Source organism: Stegostoma tigrinum, unplaced genomic scaffold, assembly GCF_030684315.1.
Source record: "Stegostoma tigrinum isolate sSteTig4 unplaced genomic scaffold, sSteTig4.hap1 scaffold_414, whole genome shotgun sequence".
Classification (NCBI taxonomy): Eukaryota; Metazoa; Chordata; class Chondrichthyes; order Orectolobiformes; family Stegostomatidae; genus Stegostoma; species Stegostoma tigrinum.
Genome location: NW_026728342.1, coordinates 14,818 through 33,627, shown reverse-complemented (window position 1 = coordinate 33,627; position 18,810 = coordinate 14,818). Strand labels below are relative to the sequence as shown.

At 44.2% G+C, this 18,810-nt stretch overlaps 1 long non-coding RNA gene across 1 annotated transcript in view; it reads right to left on the bottom strand.

Annotated features, from left to right (window-relative positions):
• The window catches only part of LOC132208479 (uncharacterized), a 35,337-nt gene extending 16,817 nt beyond the window's left edge, over positions 1–18,520 (bottom strand). The window contains exon 1 of the long non-coding RNA XR_009444593.1: positions 18,445–18,520. This is a non-coding gene — a long non-coding RNA (uncharacterized LOC132208479). The remainder of the gene's footprint in view (positions 1–18,444) is intronic.
• Between the last annotated feature and the right edge of the window lie 290 nt (positions 18,521–18,810).

Here is an 18,810-nt window from a genome sequence, read left to right as displayed (position 1 = left end):
AACAAAGCCAATGCTTTGAGTCCAACAATCCAAAGTTAGAACATAGAACAGACAACAGTACAGCACAGAACAGGCCCTTCAGCCCACGATGTTGTGCCGGCCATTGATCCTCATGTATGCACCCTCAAATTTCTGTGACCATATGCATGTCCAGCAGTCTCTTACATGTCCCCAATGACCTTGCTTCCACAACTGCTGCTGGCAACGCATTCCATGCTCTCACAACTCTCTGTGTAAAGAACCCTCCTCTGACATCCCCTCTTTACTTTCCTCCAACCAACTTAAAACTATGACCCCTCGTGTTAGCCATTTCTGCCCTGGGAAATAGTCTCTGGCTATCAACTCTATCTATGCCTCTCATTATCTTGTATACCTCAATTAGGTCCCCTTTCCTCCTCCTCCTTTTCTCCAATGAACAAAGTCCGAACTCAGTCAAACTCTCTTCGTCAGATAAGCCCTCCAGTCCAAGCAGCATCCTGGTAAACCTCCCCTGAACCCACTCCAAAGCATCCATATCTTTCCTACAATAGGGTGACCAGAACTGGATGCAGTATTCCAAGTGCGGTCCAACCAAAGTTTTATAGAGCTGCAACAAGATCTCACAACTGTTAAACTCAATCCCCCTGCTAATCAAAGCCAAAACACCATATGCTTTCTTAACAACCCTGTCCACTTGGGTGGCCATTTTCAGGGATCTATGTATCTGCACACCAAGATCCCTCTGTTCCTCCACACTGCCAAGAATCCTATCCTTAATCCTGTACTCAGCTTTCAAATTTGACCTTCCAAAATGCATCACCTCGCATTTATCCAGGTTGAACTCCATCTGCCACCTCTCAGCCCATCTCTGCATCCTGTCAATGTCCCGCTGCAGCCTACAACAGCCCTCTATACTGTCAACAACACCTCCGACCTTCGTGTCGTCTGCAAACTTGCTGACCCATCCTTCAATCCCCTCATCCAAGTCCTGTATCCAGACAGGTACGTTCCCCTGTATCCCATTCCTCCTGACCTTCTGAATGAGCCTACCATGGGGAACCTTATCAAATGCCTTGCTGAAGTCCATATACACCACATCCACAGCTCGACCCTCATCAACTTTTCTAGTCACATCCTCAAAGAACTCGATAAGGTTTGTGAGGCATGACCTGCCCCTCACAAAGCTGTGTTGACTGCATTTAATCAAGACATGCTCTTCCAGATGGTCTTAAATCCTATCCCTCAGAATCCTTTCTAACACCTTGCAGATGACAGACATGAGACTTACTGGTCTGTAATTGCCGGGGATTTCCCTATTTCCTTTCTTGAAGAGAGGAATTACATTTGCCTCTCTCTAGTCCTCAGGTACGACTCCAGTGGAGAGCGAGGATGCAAAGATCTTCGCAAGTGGCGAAGCAATTGCATTTCTCGTTTCCCAAAGCAGCCGGGGACAAATCTGGTCCAGGCCTGGCGGCTTGTCAATCTTAATGTTTGACAAAATTTTCAGCACATCAGCTTCCTCTATCTCTCTCCATTCCAGCAAGCACACCTGCTCTTCAAAGGTTTCATTCACTACAAAGTTCGTTTCTTTCGTAAAGACAGAAGCAAAAAACTCATTTAGGGCTTCCCCTACCTCCTCAGACTCCACACACACAAGTTCCCTATGCTATCCCTGATCGGCCCGACTCTTTCTTTGACCATTCTCTTATTCCTCACCTAAGTGTAAAATGCCTTTGTGTTCTCCCTAATCCGTTCTGCCAAGCCTTTCTCGTGCCCCCTCCTGGCTCTCCTCAGACCATTTTTGAGCTCTTTCCTCGCCTGCCTGTAATCCTCTAGAGCTGAGCTTGCCCCTAGCTTCCTCCACCTAATGTAAGCTACCTCCTTCCTTTTCACTAGAAGCTCCACCGCTCTCGTCATCCAAGGTTCCTTTATCTTACCCCTTCTTGCCTGTCTCAGAGGGAAATATTTATTCTTCACTCGCAACAACTGTTCCTTAAACCATCTCCACATGTCTATAGGGCCTTTACCATGCAACAACTGCTCCCAGTCCATGCTTCCTAACTCATGTCCAATCGCATCATAGTTTCCTCTTCCCCAATTAAATATCCTCCCATTTTGCCTAATCCTCTCCGTCTCCATAGCTCTGTAGAATGTGAGGCAGTTATGGTCACTATCACCAAAATGCTCTCCACCACAAGATCTGATACCTGCCCCGGCTCGTTTCCGAGCACCAAGTCTAGAATGGCCTCTCCCCTCATCGGCCTGTCAACGTACTGAGTTAGGAAACCCTCCTGAACACACCTTACAAAAACAGCTCCATTCAAATCTTCTGCTCGAAGGAAGTTCCAATCAATATTGGGAAAGTTAAAGTCACCCATGACAACAACATGACTACGTCCGCACTTGTCCAAAATCTGCCGACCTCTGCTTTCTTCAATCTCCCTGCTGCTATTGGGGGGCCTGTAGTAAACCCCTAACGAGGTGACTACTCCCTTGCTGTTCCCAATTTCCACCCATACTGACTCAGTAGGCAGATCTTCTTCGACAATGGAAGCTTCTGTAGCTGTGATACCATCTCTGATTAGTAGTGCTACACTCCCTCCTCTTTCTCCCCCCTCCCTATTCTTTTTAAATGTTCTAAACCCTGGAACATCCAGCAACCATTCCTGCCCCTGAGAAACCCATGTCTCTGTTATGGCCACAACAACATAGCACCAGGTACTGATTCATGCTCTAAGTTCATCACTTTTATTCCTGATACTCCTTGCATTAAAGCAAACACACTTGAACTGATCCCTTGGTTCCTTCCCAGGAAAATCCTTCCCACTAGCTGGTCTACCTCTTGCTACTGCCTCACCTGCATCAACTCTCCCCTCTGGTATACAGCTCAGGTTCCCAACCCCCTGCCATACTAGTTTAAACCGTCTCGAACTACTCGAGCAAACCTTCCACCCAGGACATTGGTCCCCTTCCAGTTCAGATGCAACCCGTCCGTCTTGTACACGTCCCACCTTCCCCAGAAGGCATCCCAATTGTCTACATAACTGAAGCCCTCCCTCCTACACCAGCTGCGCTGCCACGTGTTAAGCTGCGCCCGCTCCCTGTTCCTCGCCTCGCTATCTCGTGGCACCGGTAGTAAACGAGAGAACACTACTCTGTTCGTCCTGCTTTGCAGCTTCCATCTTAACTCCCTGAAATCACTTTTTATATCCTCAATCCTTTTTCTGGCTTTATCATTAGTGCCAATACGTAACACGATTTCTGGCTGTTCGCCCTCCCCTTTTAGAACCTTATACACCTGATCGGAGACGTCCCGGACCCTGGCACCAGGGAGGCAACATACCTTCCGGGAATCCCGATCCTGACCTTTAAACATGCGTTTCCTTAGCTGTGATGGAGTGATGACCCTCATTCCCCACAGGAGACCTCCTCCTTGTATAGATAGTTCTAGCTTCCACGTGACAAATGGTTTCAGTTCCGGTTGCTCCCTTTGCAGTACCACACCCACCACTCACGTAGTCGTGGGTCATTTTGACTGTCTCTCTTAATTTGTCCTACCGTTGCCAAAGAGTGTTCCCTACTTGCTCGAAGTAGAAAATGTCTACATAGGGACTGTTCGTTGTCAACTCATTTGGCAAAGGTAATCTAAAATCCTTCAGCAATCTCTCAGTTTCTGATTTACAGCATCCCACAGTGAACTTCAGTTTTTACTTTTGAAGGGGGCTTGTATAATCCCACGGCATCAATGATATGGCCTTAGTATTGTATGGAAATTATTTTTTAAAATCATAGTCATTTTTCCTCACTTCTTCAAATCTAACTTGTGAGGGTGCTCTTTTTTAGGTTCTCCCTGTGAGTAAAATATTGTCTTGGCAACACTAGACTCCTTTCAATCCACTTCAAATCTGATCCATGGCATGTTAGAATAATCCAAGCAAGGATGGATTTCAAATGGAAATCTCTTGTTATTGAATACTACTTTACGTGTTACAATAATCAAGTATTTCCGTGACTCAGGAACTCTATTAATCTGGAGATAGATTTGACTAAGTTCAATCTTACTGAAAAGCAGACCTCTAGCTGGTCCAACAAGTAGGTCATCGATTACAAGCAAAGCATACTGCTCAGCACATAGTGCTGGATTAGTAGCGAACTTGTAAGCAGCGCAGATGTATACTCCATCTATCAGTGGAATGATAGGTGTGGGCCAATCATTTTTGGATTCAAGGATTCCCATCTTGACCAGTGTCACTCAATTATGGTCATAGTGTCATAGAGACGTACAGCATGGAAACAGAACACTTTGGTCCAACTCATCTACGTGAACAGAATATCCTTATTTTTCTAATCCCATTTACCAGTATTTGGCCCATATCCTCTAAACCCTTCCTATTCATGTACCCATCCAAGTGCTTTTTAAATATTCTAATTGTACCTGCTTCCGCCAGTTCCTCCAGCAGCTCATTCCTTACACACACCATCCTCGGCTTGGAAAACGTTGCCCCTTACGTTCATTTTAAATCTTTCCCCCTCACCTTAAAGCTATGCCCTCTAGTTTTTGACTCCCCTACTCGAAGGAAAAGACCTTGGCTATTCATCCTCTCCATGCCCCTCATGATTTCATAAACCTCCAAGTTCACCCCTCAGCCTCCAAAACTGCAGGGAAAGTAGTCTATTCAGCCTCCCCATAGCTCAAATCCTCCACCCTGGCAACATCATTGGAAATCCTTTCTGAGCCCTGTCAAGTAGGTTTAATTCTGCCTCAAGCTTTAGTCTGATTGCACGAGGCACTGATCTTGCCTTGCAACATTTTGCTGGACTCTCACACTTGATTTTCAATTCGACAGATGTCTTCTCCATGTCTCCCAGATCCCGATGAAAATAATTGCACGCTTCTTTAGAATTTTGCAATGAATCAGTTTCAGAATCTGACAAGCAACTTAGTTCAACCCAACTGAGTTTGATTTTTTTTCCAGCCATGGTCCTCCCAGTGAAACTAGCAGATTATCCATGCTGTCATTGTTACATGTAGATTTTTTTCCAACTCTTCACTTTCAGTACTTTTGCTGTACACTGTTCATATTTCTTTCTCAAACACACCCATTCAATGGGCCCTTTATTGCCGCAGTTTCTGCATACGACTAATTTATACCAGCAATTTGCTGTTGATTGAAGTGCTCTTTCGCACCAATGGCAGTTGTGAGTCTGTGTTGGTGCTCATCTCTCAGCTGCCACTATTCCTACCATTTCTTCATAAGTTTTGAAACCCGGTTTCTCTAGCGGTACCAGGCTCCTCAGGCAACGAAGGACATTCCCACACCCTGCCATAATACCAGGAACAATGGATTCTCTGGGTGGAGGAATTTCAGGTCTCTTTACTATAAAATATTTAACAGCTGAACTGTGGCAAGATCAAACAGGGACAGCATGGATTTATGAAAGGGATAGAGGGAAATCATACTTGACAATCTTTTGGGATTCTTTGTGGATGTAACTCATTCAGTTGATGAGGGGGGAACCACTAGATGTGGCTTCTTTGGGCTTTCAGAAGGCTTTTAACAAAATCCCACACAAGAGATTAGTGCTTTAAATTAAAGCCCATGGGATTGTCGCAATATACTGAGATGGAAATAAAACTGGTCAGCAAGTATCAAAGGATAGGAATAAATGGTCTTTTTCCAAAGGCAGAGACAGGTGGTGTGTCGCAAGGATCTGTGCTCAGACTCCGGCTACCCACCTATTCAAACGAAGGAATCAAATGCACTATCTCCACATCTGCAGATGACACAAAGCTGGATGAGAGGGTGAGCTGTAAGGAGGATGCAGAGATGCTTCAGTGTCATTGGGACAAGCTGAATGACTGGGCAAATGTGAGACAGATACAGTATTACACGGATATATGTGAGATTATTCACTTTGGGAGCAAAAACGGAAAGGTAGATCATTACCTGAATGGATATAAATTAAGACATGGGTATGTAGAATAAGATCTGGGCAAACCTGTACTTAAGTCATTGAAGGTAAGCATGCAGGTGCAGCAAGCAGTAAAGATGGCAAATAGCAGAAGGGCCTTCATAGTGAGAGAATTTGCATTCAGGAGTGGGGATGTCTTGCTGCAATTACATACCAAGAATATTACGTGCAGTTTCGGCCTCTTTATCTGAGGAAGCACACTCTTGTTCTAGGGACAGTGCAGCAAAGGTTTAGCAGACTGATTCCTGGAAGGCAGACTGGCATATTAGGAGAGGTTGCGTCAGATAAGATTATACCACTGGCATTCAGAAGAATGAAGGGGCTTCTCATCGAAGCTTAAAATTCTTACAGGACTAAACAAGTCAAATGGAGGGCAGATGTTCTTGATGGCAGGGATGTACAGAACAAAGGAGTCACAGTCATTCTTCATACCCTTAAACTAAGATGAGGAGATATTTCTTCACCCAGAGACTGATGAGCCTACAGAATTCACTACCACAGAAATCAATCAATGCTAAAACATTGCACAGTTTCAAAAAGGAGTTTGGGTTTAGCACTTGGAACTAAGTGGATCACAGGATATAAGGTTAAAGGAGGAACAGGCTACTGTGTTGGATGATTGGATATATTCATAATGAATGATAAAGCAAGCCTGAAGGGCCAAATGGCCCATTTCTCATTCTACTTCTTATGTTTCCGTGGAAAGTGAATGGCCACAAACTTGGCGGATAGAATATAATGTGGAAAATGTCAGGTTGTGCACTTTGGCAAGAAGAATAAAAGAGCTATATGTTATTAAAATGGAAAAAAGATTGCAGAAAGCTGCAGTGCAGGAGGAATTTGAAGCTCCTTGTGCATGAATCATAAGAAGTTAGCAACCATGCTCAGCAACTAAGAAGGAGGTGTCCTGTTGGCCTTTAAAAGGAATGGAATAAAAGAAGAGGGAAGTATTGCTGAAACAATACAAAGTACGAGACAGACCACATATCAAACACAGCAAATAGTTTTGGCCCTTCATCAAAGGAAAGAAATCTCAACATTGGAGGCAGTCCAGAGAAGGTTAACTAAGTTGATTCTAGGTACAGAAGGATCTTCTTTCTAAGGAGGTCAAATAGGTTGGACTTGTACTCTTTCGAATTTAGAAGAGTAAAAGGTTACCTTATTAAAACGTACAGGATTCTTAGGGGGCTTGTTAGTGTCGATGCAGAAAGTTTGGTTCCTCTTGGAGGAGAATCTACGACCAAAAGGGCATCATCTCAGAATAAGGTGTGACATATTTAAGACAGGGATGAAAATGAATTTATTTCCTCTGATGGCTTGATTTTGTGGCATTGTTTACTCCAGAGGCCTGTTGAAGCTGGGTTACTAAGAATATTCAAAACAGAGATAGCCATGATCTGATCGAATGGTGAAGCAAATTCAATGGGCTAAAAAGCCTACTTCCATTCCTTCATTTTATGGCTTTATGACCCCTACATTCCTGGGTTTTTCAGTCCTCACACACTCTTTGGAACAATGTCTTTCGAGTATTTATTGTTTGCCACTATCCCTTTAGTTAAACTGCTTCACCTCATGCATCGTTTTGTTTTGCTTTTGACATTTCACATTTTATATGGGGTAACACAATGCAAGTTGATCAACAACAAAAAGAACAAGAGCAAAGTTGCTGGAAAAATCCCAGTAGGTCTGGCAGCATCCGTGAAGGGAAAAATAGAGTTAACGTTTCGGGTCTAGTGACCGAACTCAGAACAGTGAGCAAAGATCACCACTCTTTGCAATTATCATCTTTTGATTTCGTAGATATATCTGCCACTAACCTAACCCGTCGATCCAGGCTGAGGATTCATTACCACACAAGTTTGCTTTCCTGCACTGAATACTGGGTCCTTCTGTCTCGGAGTGAGAATCACACCAACATTTCTGACTCAGGAGGAGGGCCACTGCTGACTAAACCACACTGTATCCCAGATCCCCTCACGTTTTGCTGTATTGAACTCTATCTGCCGTGTCATTTCCCATTCTGGTGGCCTATTGCAGCTGATCAGAATCATCCTCATTGTTTGGGCTCCTGCAAGCTTGGCAATCGTGGTAAATTTTGGAACTTCACGCTCTATTACTCATGTTGAGGTGTGCAATAATAAGATGGTAACTATACCAGGGGATTTCAACTTCCTCAACATTGTTTGAGATAGTCATAATCAGTGAATCATACAATATATGAGGCCCTTCAACCCACTGAGTCTGCACTATCAAGGACATACTACGAAATACACTAGACCCACTGTCAACACACTAGGTCATAGCCTTGAACGTAATGACACGTCAAGTGCTTTTTAAAGATTCTGAGATTTCCCGTCTCAACTATAATCCCAGAGAGTGCATTTTAGACCCCTCTGGGTGAAAAAGGTTTTCCCCTCATCCCCTTTAAACCTACTGCCTTTCATTTTAAAATAATGTCCACCTTGTTATCGAGTGTAAAGAGGAGTTGGATTTCTAAATACGCGTTCAGCAGAGTTTATTGTGTCAACATATAGAAGGTCCATCAAGGGACAGTCCAGTCCCAGATCTAATTCTTGGGAACAAAGTTGCCAAGTTGTTTAAGGTGGTAGTGGGCAGAATTTAGTGATAACAACCACTGTTATGAAAAAGAAAATGGTAGTTTGCAAAAAAAATAATTTTGGATTGGAGGAAGGCAGATGCTATTAAAATAAAGCAGGATCTGACCAAAGTAGACCAGGTTCAGCTACGTCTGGCAAATTCTACAGTAGAAAGTGAAGGTGTGATTGAGAAGAAAATGGGGAAAGCACAGGCCCAACATGTTTCCTTTGGGATGAAATTTGGAAATAACAAGACAAAGAACCCTGGATGTGTAGGAATATTCAGAATTGGTTAAGAACAAAAAAAAGGCTTTCAGTAGGTGCAAAGGGAGCAAATGATGGAGGCCCCAGTGGAGTATAGAAAGCTCAGAGGGAACTTAAAGCAGTTCGGAGGAAACAGGCGCATGAAAAAACATGAAGATAAAATTTGACAGATCCCAAGATATTTCACAAGTACATTTAGGGGAAGAAGATAACCAGAGAAAGAATGGGGCCCATTAGGGTCCGGGGGCAAACTTTATACCGTACAGAAGGACACTGGTAGAATGTTTCACTTTAGTCTACATTCAAGAGGAGGAAGATGGAGGTAGAGAACTTGGGGACAGGGACTGAGGTACTTGAGCAGACTGACGGAGGGAGTGAGGCTTTGCCAGGCCTAAAAGTAAATAATTCTCTCGGTCTGAAGGGGTTGTATCGTATGCTGCAATGAGAGATGAGAGGAAATTACAGGGGCTCTGACCCAAACTTTCAATTCTTCTCTGGCTACAGGGGAATTGGTAGAGGACAACTAATGTGGTACCATTTTTCAAGGAGCGAGAGAGAGATATATCAGGAATTACATAGAACATAGAACATAGAACATAGAACAGTACAGCACAGAACAGGCCCTTCAGCCCACAATGTTGTGCCGACCATTGATCCTCATGGATGCACCCTCAAATTTCTGTGACCATATGCATGTCCAGCAGTCTCTTAAATGACCCCAATGACCTTGCTTCCACAACTGCTGCTGGCAACGCATTCCATGCTCTCACAACTCTCTGCGTAAAGAACCTGCCTCTGACATCCCCTCTATACTTTCCACCAACCAGCTTAAAACTATGACCCCTCGTGCTAGCCATTTCTGCCCTGGGAAATAGTCTCTGGCTATCGACTCTATCTATGCCTCTCATTATCTTGTATACCTCAATTAGGTCCCCTCTCCTCCTCCTTTTCTCCAATGAAAAGAGACCGAGCTCAGTCAACCTCTCTTCATAAGATAAGCCCTCCAGTCCAGGCAGCATCCTGGTAAACCTCCTCTGAACCCTCTCCAAAGCATCCACATCTTTCCTATAATAGGGCGCCCAGAACTGGACGCAGTATTCCAAGTGCGGTCTAACCAAAGTTTTATAGAGCTGCAACAAGATCTCACGACTCTTAAACTCAATCCCCCTGTTAATGAAAGCCAAAACACCATATGCTTTCTTAACAACCCTGTCCACTTGGGTGGCCGTTTTAAGGGATCTATGTATCTGCACACCAAGATCCCTCTGTTCCTCCACGCTGCCAAGAATCCTATCCTTAATCCTGTACTCAGCTTTCAAATTCGACCTTCCAAAATGCATCACCTCGCATTTATCCAGGTTGAACTCCATCTGCCACCTCTCAGCCCATCTCTGCATCCTGTCAATGTCCCGCTGCAGCCTACAACAGCCCTCTACACTGTCAACGACACCTCCGACCTTTGTGTCGTCTGCAAAATGCCTCCCTTGTCCCAATTCTGTCTTCTATGAGTGAGCCAGTCCTCTGTTCATGATAATATACGACAGCAACATCATGGACTATTATCTTATTAAGTAGCCTAATGTGTTATAGCTTATCAAAACCCTTGTGAAAATCTGGGCACCTACATACCTTGCAAAATTGTATCAGAATTGTGAAGTGTGACCTCACTTTGATGAAGCCATGCTGATCAAACCTTGCATTTCCAAGTGGAGATGAATTCTCTCCTCCAGAATTTCCCCAGTTGTTTCCCTCCCACTGACGTGAGATTCATTGGTCTGTAATTGATAGGTGGAATGTCATCTTGGGGCCTGGGATGGGGGTGAGGGAGGAGGTGTGGGGACAAGTGTAGCATTTCCTGCGGTTGCAGGGGAAGGTGCCGGGTGTGGTGGGGGGTTGGAGGGCAGTGTGGAGCGAACAAGGGAGTCACGGAGAGAGTGGTCTCTCCGGAAAGCAGACAGGGGAGGGGATGGAAAAATGTCTTGGGTGGTGGGGTCGGATTGTAAATGGCGAAAGTGTCGGAGGATAATGCGTTGCATCCGGAGGTTGGTAGGGTGGTGTGTGAGAACCGCAGGAAATGCTACACTTGTCCCCACACCTCCTCCCTCACCCCCATCCCAGGCCCCAAGATGACATTCCACATCAAGCAGAGGTTCACCTGCACATCTGCCAATGTGGTATACTGCATCCACTGTACCCGGTGCGGCTTCCTCTACATTGGGGAAACCAAGCGGAGGCTTGGGGACCGCTTTGCAGAACACCTCCGCTCAGTTCGCAAAAAACAACTGCACCTCCCAGTCGCAAACCATTTCCACTCCCCCTCCCATTCTCTTGATGACATGTCCATCATGGGCCTCCTGCACTGCCACAATGATGCCACCCGAAGGTTGCAGGAACAGCAACTCATATTCCGCCTGGGAACCCTGCAGCCATATGGTATCAATGTGGACTTCACCAGTTTCAAAATCTCCCCTTCCCCTACTGCATCCCTCAACCAGCCCAGTTCGTCCCCTCCCCCCACTGCACCACACAAGCAGCCCAGCTCTTCCCCCCCACCCACTGCATCCCAAAACCAGTCCAACCTGTCTCTGCCTCCCTAACCGGTTCTTCCTCTCACCCATCCCTTCCTCCCACCCCAAGCCGCACCCCCCGCTACCTACTAACCTCATCCCACCTCCTTGACCTGTCCGTCTTCCCTGGACTGACCTATCCCCTCCCTACCTCCCCACCTACACTCTCTCCACCTATCTTCTTTACTCTCCATCTTCGGTCCTCCTCCCTATTTATTCCAGTTCCCTGTCCCCATCCCCCTCTCTGATGAAGGGTCTAGGCCCGAAACGTCAGCTTTTGTGCTCCTGAGATGCTGCTTGGCCTGCTGTGTTCGTCCAGCCTCACATTTTATTATCTTGGAATCTCCAGCATCTGCAGTTCCCATTATCTCTGATACAATTAACTGTTCTGCCATGGTCTCTTTGAATTGCAGGGCAGATTCAAAGGGCTGAATGGCCTATTTCTGCTTCTGTGCTCTATGCTTACATTGCAGCTGATGTAGTTTGTATGGATTTCAAAAACGCCTTTGACAAGGTCCCACATGTGAGACTGATAATAAAGGTAAACACATCTGGCACCACTGGCTGTTGCGATAAGGTAGTTCTAAAATGGCATAGTGGTACGAGACAGAGCACAGAGGTAGAAGGCTGTTTGTGCGACTGAAAGCTTGTGTCAAATGGCGTACTGCAATGTTCCATATTGGGTCCCTCACTGTTCGTGATATATATAGCATAATGAGATATAGATGGGTTGGTCAGATGAGCAGATCAGTGGCAGACAGAATTTAATCCTGAAACATATCAGGTGATGCACATCGGAAGAAGTCACAAGACAAGGAGGTACTCAATGAATGGCAAGACACTAGGATGCTTAGGGGACACAGACGGATCATGGGGTGCTTGTCCACAGAACCTTGAAGGTGGCAGGACAGGTTAACAGGATTATTAAGAATGCGTGCTGAGAACTTGCCTTTATCAGTCATGGCACAGATGGTTTCAGCTGGAAGGTTACGTTGGAATTGTATAGAACTGTGGTTTCGCCAAAGTTGGAAAACTGTATGCAGTTCTCATCACCATGCTGTTGGAAGGATGTGATTGAATTGGAGGGGGTGCAGAGATTATTCACTAGGATATTGCCTGGGGCAGAGCACTTCAGCTATGAAGACTGGCTGGATAAGCTCAGGTTGTCGTCTTTAGAGCAGAGAAGGCTGAGGAGGGACGTGACTGAGGTGCAGAAGATTAGGAGGGGCAAGGTTAGCAAGCAGCTGTATCCTTAGTTGAAGGGTCAATAACAAGGAGACACAATTATGAGGTGAAGGGCAGGAGATGTAGAGGGGATTTGAGGAAAAATATTTTTACCCAGAGGGTGGTGGTAATCTGGAATGCACTACCCAGAAGGGTCATTGAGACAAGAGAGCTCACAACTTTTAACAAAGTGCTGGGATGAGCACATGAAATTAAAGGTTATTCTCCAAGTGCTGCAAAGTGGGATTAGTGCAGTTAGGTTTGCATAGACTTGATTGGCTGAAGGGCCTTCTGTATGCCATATTCCCAAATTCAAATCATGTATCTATCTCCAAAAATCAGTGTCCTAATACTTGGGAAACTGCTAATAGCGATCTTCTCATCTATTTATCATAACTTGCTGCTTCTGTCCTTCAGCCATCTTTTTTAACCAAATTTGATAGTGACCTATATATTCCATGAATCTCAATTTTATAAATCAGTCTTTTATGTGCACCTTCCCCTCATCCTTATCTAGGAAAGATTGCACTGCTTCATGAAGGCAGGCTAAAGTAATTCAGCATTACAGCCATACTCTGGTAGTATAATGACAGCATCAGTGACAGTACAATAAGTGCCTTATATCAATTGTTTCAAAACTGGGTTCTACAGTAGAGAGGTAATTGGAGATCTACAAACCAAATCATCTGTCATAACTTCAGATTAAATATATTGGAAAAAAGCAGACTAACTAACGCGAGCTTCAATGGTGATAAATTAAATGTAACTAATTGGAACAGTAATATTCCTCTTCCAACCTTGCTAAGCAATGCCTCCCTGCACTGATAGGCGGGAAAGCTGCAGTCAAGAAAAGATATTCACTATTTATCATCAAGTCGAAACAATTCTGGAATGCTTTTATTTGTCATGAATTTTTACTTATTGCAATTTGAAACTCGCAACTATATAGTGATGTGAAAAATATACAAAAGGATCCAGACCTTTTCTTGATTTATCAGGCTAACAATAGAAGAGCATTTGGATCAAGTGGATATACATTGTGAGTGCCCGTATCAAACACCAGTCCAGGGACTGACAGATATCACAGTTAGAAGCAAATACACACATCGGGGCAGCACAGTGGCTCAGCGGGTTAGCACTGCAGCCTCACAGCACCAAGTACCCGGGTTCGATTCCAGCCTCAGGTAACTGTGTGGAGTTTGCACATTCTCCCCGTGTCTGCGTGGGTTTCCTCCGGGTGCTCCGGTTTCCTCCCACAGTCCAAAGATGTGCTGACTCAGTGGATTGGCCATGCTAAATTGCCCATAGTGTTCAGGGGTGTGTGTGGGTTATAGGGGGATGGGCTGAAGTGCCTGTTTCCACACTGCAGGGAATCTAATCTCATCTCCATGATAACCGTCAGGAAGTAGCTTTTTAAAAAGATGATCAGAACACTTCTTTACATGTAGCCCTTTGTATTATGAATGTGCAATTAATAATAGATAGGTTAGTGATTGCTATTAATATGTAGGCATTCAATCAAAAAGGTTCGAGAACGATTGCCTACCTTAAAGGTTAAACACTGGAAGGAGCTCACATTTAGAAGGTAGAAGGAACTATGCAAAATCCATCAGATACTTGGAGAATCACCAAGCGATACAAAATATACACTGCTCCTCAAATGGATTCAAAGAGGAAATTGGTTAATATGTTAAAGCATGTACAATCATAGCAACAAGGAGCAGGAATAGCAAGGACAGGATTTGCTGCCCATCCATAGTTCCTCCAAATTGTTTGACTATTTCAGAGTGCAGTTAAGTGTCAACCACGTTATTGTGGACCTGGAGTCATATGGAGGTGAGATCAAATAAGAATGGCAGAGCTCCTTTCTTAAAGAACATAAGTGAATGAGTCAAGTTTTTATAACGGTGAATAGTGTAACAGTGACGGTGTAACCATCACTGAGACCAGCTTTGTTTATGATTATATCAATTTGAGCATGTGTTGGATAACTGGCCCCCTCAAGCCTGCTTCACCATTCAATAAGGTCGTGGCTGACTTGACTGCAATGTCGGCTCCACATTCCTACCTACCCCCAAAATTATATTGAACTGAATTCAAATTCCATCAGCTGTTACAGTGGAATTTACGCCTATACTCTACAGCATTGTCCCAGGCCTCCAGATTACTAATCCTGTGACATTAATAGTGCTTCACTGACTACCCCAGCATGTCAATCCCCGTTCTGAGCATACTTCTTGGCTGAGGCGCCACATTTTCTGGAGTACAGAATTACAAAGTTCACCTCTCTGTGAGTGAAGAGGTTCCTCATCTATCGCTGTTGTTACATTTTATTCTGAGATTGATCTCAGGTTCTACAGCCTGATCTCTTAATTCAAATTACAATAACTTGGCTTTTCAAATGCCCTGTCACATTATCCTTGCCAAGAGATTCAATGTTCATGGTTTATGTACAGCAGAAGAAATGTCCATGTTGATTTTTCTTCATTTAAGTGCCGTCACCAATCTTATAGACACGACAAGTGCATTTTGTCATGGGAGAGGTTGAATGAGCAAAATCGGACCTTCATTTCTTCCCCACCCCAGCCTCAAAAAGTTTTGTCTTCATTTCAAATTTTTCACATCCAATGGATAATTCTGTACCTTTCTGGTCGCTTCAAGAAGTGCATCCGACCCAAATTATCCCGCGTGTCTAATCTTAAAAATGAGAATATCTTCTGATATCCTCACTGTCGAACAAATCCATTATATACTTAACATAGGATTCAGGTCAAGTTTGTTTTTTTCCCCACTGTTTGTTAAACTTCCTGGCCAATGCCCCACGATTTTTCAGGAAACTATTAGTCGCTCTCTCTGTATCAGAACATTCTTCAAAAAACTAATACTTTCTCCAAATCTTGATATAACAACTGGCCAGTTTCGGTGCGAGATGAGTTCCACAGCGCAAACTCATACTTGAACCTTTTAGCCATATAAATCATTTGACAAGCAGATTCTAGGGAGTCAATCTGCAGGATCAAGTGACATCTGAAATGCTGTACATTTACTGCAAACAGTCAAGTTCAGTTTTTCTGGCATCCACAAATCTTTGACAGCATGGCTGTGGGTGTGAATCACCTAGGTCTGGCCAAATCAGTAAAATCCCACTCCTTTTCTCATCTGAACACTGCCCCAGAGCAATATCATGTGAAAGCACTGCACTTTCCACATACATGGTGGCAATGCCTAGGTCTATCTCACCACCCCCTCATTCATTTCTTCCACTGTCTCTACATAACCGGACAGTTTCCATCTATTAAATCTCGTGCAGAACGAAGCCATTATCTTTGGTCCTTGAAAGGAGGTCTGCTTGCTAGCTACCAGTTTTCATTGTACCAGTTGTTATTTTGACCCAGAGTTTAAATTCTGGCCACATAGGCCTGATGTCACAAAGTCTACTTATTTTCACATCCACAACATTTGGCCCCAGGTAAGTCCGTTAGTTTTGAAACCCGACCGCATTGATTAACTCTGAACATGACCATTCTTATGAATATCAAGTTGGCCTCCCAAGTTCTCCTTTTCTTTAACATGGCATCATTTAAAAGTCCGTTGACTCTGTCTTAACACGCACCAAGTTCCATTCACCCATCTTTCTCTGCGCACTCTGATCTACAATGGCTCACAGTTAAGCAGTGCCTTGGTTTTCACATTGCTGTCCTGGCTTTCAAATCCCTCCCTGACCTGGCAACACCCATGCACATCCCCTGATAATGTCCTACTCGTAGCCCCTCTAGGAACATGAGCTCCTTTAATTCCAGCCTTTCAACACAATTTGTGCTGTTCCATCATCGACAGCCTGACATTCAACTTCCTCGGGCCTAAACTTTAGAATTACCTTGCTGAACTTCTGCATCATTGTTTCCTCCTTCAAAACAGTCCTTAAAATCTACCTCTTTGGTGAGGTTTCAATCATCTACCTTCGGATCTCTTTCAGTACTCAGTATCAATTTTTACTCTATAAAGCTCCTATGACATGCCTTGGGATGTTTTATAAAGTCATGTCACAGAAGGTTCCCCATGGAAGGCTCATTCAGAAGGTCAGGAGGAATGGGATACATGGGAACTTAGCTGCTTGGATACAGAATTGGCTGGCCAACAGAAGACAGCGAGTGGTAGTAGAAGGAAAATATTCTGCCTGGAAGTCAGTGGTGAGTGGGGTTCCACAGGGCTCTGTCCTTGGGCCTCTACTGTTTGTAATTTTTATTAATGACTTGGACGAGGTAATTGAAGGATGGGTCAGCAAGTTTGCAGACGACACAAAGGTCGGAGGTGTCGTTGACAGTGTAGAGGGCTGTTGTAGGCTGCAGCGGGACATTGACAGGATGCAGAGATGGGCTGAGAGGTGGCAGATGGAGTTCAACCTGGATAAATGCGAGGTGATGCATTTTGGAAGGTCGAATTTGAAAGCTGAGTACAGGATTAAGGATAGGATTCTTGGCAGCGTGGAGGAACAGAGGGATCTTGGTGTGCAGATACATAGATCCCTTAAAATGGCCACCCAAGTGGACAGGGTTGTTAAGAAAGCATATGGTGTTTTGGCTTTCATTAACAGGGGGATTGAGTTTAAGAGTCGTGAGATCTTGTTGCAGCTCTATAAAACTTTGGTTAGACCGCACTTGGAATACTGCATCCAGTTCTGGGCGCCCTACTATAGGAAAGATGTGGATGCTTTGGAGAGGGTTCAGAGGAGGTTTACCAGGATGCTGCCTGGACTGGAGGGCTTATCTTATGAAGAGAGGTTGACTGAGCTCGGTCTCTTTTCATTGGAGAAAAGGAGGAGGAGAGGGGACCTAATTGAGGTATACAAGATAATGAGAGGCATAGATAGAGTCGATAGCCAGAGACTATTTCCCAGGGCAGAAATGGCTAGCACGAGGGGTCATAGTTTTAAGCTGGTTGGTGGAAAGTATAGAGGGGATGTCAGAGGCAGGTTCTTTACGCAGAGAGTTGTGAGAGCATGGAATGCGTTGCCAGCAGCAGTTGTGGAAGCAAGGTCATTGGGGTCATTTAAGAGACTGCTGGACATGCATATGGTCACAGAAATTTGAGGGTGCATCCATGAGGATCAATGGTCGGCACAACATTGTGGGCTGAAGGGCCTGTTCTGTGCTGTACTGTTCTATGTTCTATGTTCTATGTTCTAAGCTGTTGTGGCAATTGCTCAGAATATGGTTATATTCTGGGCTGAAATTCTCCATGACACTCATCATTAAAGTATTTTTCTGTTATAAAATGGGTAAATAGTACAGTGACTTCAGGCCAAGGGATGATGTGGTTAAACGCCAAAGTTGCACTCCGTGCTATATCATGAAGACAGTGTCTCCCTTTCATTTGAAGAAATCTTCTGTATTTTCTCAAATACTTTCTTCATTGTACTTTTGTTGTTGATGGTTTCCAATGAACATAAACCATTACTTGCCTTTTCAATTTCAACCTTCCTTACGTTCTCTTAATTTCTTTTGCTGTACCTGATTTGAAACAAACCATTCCTCTTTTAATTCACTGTCCTCCTCAGTCCTTCATGTAGTTATTTCCCAATCATTAAGAAGACATCCTGTTGCTTTCCTCACTCACTCTAGTCTAAGATGCCTGTCTGCCCTTATCAGATTGCATTTTCAGCAACTTTATAGACAAACGTCCTTTGAGTGGAAGGTTGTAAGGTCATGCCGAACTGATGTCTCAACAACTGCAAAACCAAGCTAATTGTAATCAATGACTTCTGACAACAGGCAAGCAAGGAAGCTCACAACAAAACACAGCACGAGATTACAAATTCTGGAATGTGTGGATGTACTTACAACAGAGCGCTTTCTGGAGTCGGCGGATCTTCATTGCTGGCCGATATGCAGAAAAACGCACGGTGTTTAAATCACCTGCATTCAAAAAAATCTTTAGATACATTTTTCCCAACTGTTAGTACAAACGATTTCAATTGGAACACATGCTCAACTACTCTGCAATGAATACAGGGGGATAAATATCTGCCGAAGAATACAAGGCGCAGTAAAAGGAAATGATAACTACTAGGTTCAATTTATTTCCACATATTTTCAGGGATGGGAACATCACTGACAGGACCAGCATTTGTTACCCATTCCTCATGTAGGTGGTCAAAAGCGACATGAAATTCTTGTCATAACTGGCAAACAGCATCTGGTGGAACT